Here is a 1,880-nt window from a genome sequence, read left to right on the forward strand (position 1 = left end):
GCTGTGTGTCATCAACCCATTATATGTATGCGCTGTTGAGCTGTGGCTTTCTCGTTAATGTTTATGGTCGGCTGTACCACCCATAGCTATACCTTCGGTGCGTGTTGAAGGTGAAATCTTTGTGCTACCGTAATGGGTGTATTTATCCAAGTATTTCCTTTTGTGAAGCAGTACATGTTTAATTAAATGCCAAAAATCTTAAGCTGTGTGTCATCAACCCATAAATGTATGCCCTGTTGAGCTGTGACTTTCTTGTTAATTTTTATGGTCCGTTCAACCACCCATAGGTGTACCTTCGGTGTGTGTTGAAGGTGAAACCTTTATGTTACTGTAATGGGCGTATTTACCTTCTTTCTTTATGTCTTTGAGCCAAATGTGTACCTTGTGAATTTTGAACGATGCTGCCGATGGACAAAGTATCGCTGGAGACAGGAGGATGCAACCAGTCTACACATTTGCAGTTTATTGAAAAGCACTGTCTTGTCTAACGTCTTTTCCTTTTTCTCTTCTGAACAAATCTCTGCGGACAATACTATACCATAGTGCATCGCTGAGACAAACTAACAAAGTAGGAGGCAGAGACTCTATCCTTGATCTGGTTGTTGCTGCTGACCACTAAATTTTTGCCATATATGCTCTATCAAATCTGCCTTGAGACGATGTTGCAGCCAACTACCTTGGTGTCGAATATGAACGCCATGAAATTTTGGAGGAGAGTGGCTATATGGTGGCTTGTTTACTGATTGACCAAATGGGTTGAAGTTGTGCATGAAACTTGGTGATGTAAAGTGAAACGGAGATTGGGGTGTATCATGTATGAGGTGAGATGTGTCCACAACGCGGGATAAAGAACATGTGCAAAGCATCACTTGGTATTCTATCTTTGCTTTCTATTGCCAACATGTGCAAAGCCTCTGGTTTAGATGCTTCAATACTCCTCCTGTAACATAAATAATATTTTTTATTGATCTCCCAGAGTTAAATTTCTCTTATTCGTTTCTATTTGAAAGAAGTCTACATAACCCCCTCAACTATTGAACCTGGACTTCTTAACCCCCAAACTACAAAATCGGTTATTCTACCCCTAAACTTTCCAAAACCGGCCAAATAACCCCCCAAGGCGGTTTTGGAGGATGGTTTTGTCTTTTTCTTTTTTATTTATTTCAGCTGGATCATTGAAAAATAAAAAAATCCAAAAATGGAAAATCCAATTTTGTTGGACTCTGCATGAGTAGATCTACATAGTGAATATATAATATGGTATGATTTAGTACAAATTTTTTGTTGTAGATTTAGATCTATACTTTTTGCAATTAATAGAAATAATTCATATCTGCAATTTTTATTGTCCAATTATAGTGAATTTTTTATGGTGTGCTAATTATTGTATGCTTGAACTTTAGTAAAAATTTCATACTCATTGGATCATGTATAATTTAGTTATAAATTTATTTAAATTTAACCAGCATGAACATAAATAAGTTTATAACAAAGGTATCAATGATCCAATGAGTATAAAGTTTTTACTGGAGTTCAAGCATACAATAGTTATCTCACCATAAAAATTTCATCACAATTGGACAAAGGAAATTGCATATATGAATTATTTCCATTAATTGCAAAAAAGTATAGATCTGAATCTACATCAAAAAATTTGTACTAAAATATATAATATTATATATTCACTATGTAGATCTACTCATGTAGAGTCCAACAAAATTGGACTTTTAATTTTTGAAATTTTATGTGATTTGTTGTGATTTTTCAAAGATTCAGCTGAAATAAATAAAAAAGAAAAAGACAAAACCACCCTCCAAAACCGCCTTGGGGGGTTATTTGGGCGGTTTTGAAAAGTTTAAGGGGTAGAATAACTGGTTTTG

The sequence above is a fragment of the Panicum virgatum genome, chromosome 1N, assembly GCF_016808335.1.
Source record: "Panicum virgatum strain AP13 chromosome 1N, P.virgatum_v5, whole genome shotgun sequence".
In the NCBI taxonomy this organism is placed as follows: domain Eukaryota; kingdom Viridiplantae; phylum Streptophyta; class Magnoliopsida; order Poales; family Poaceae; genus Panicum; species Panicum virgatum.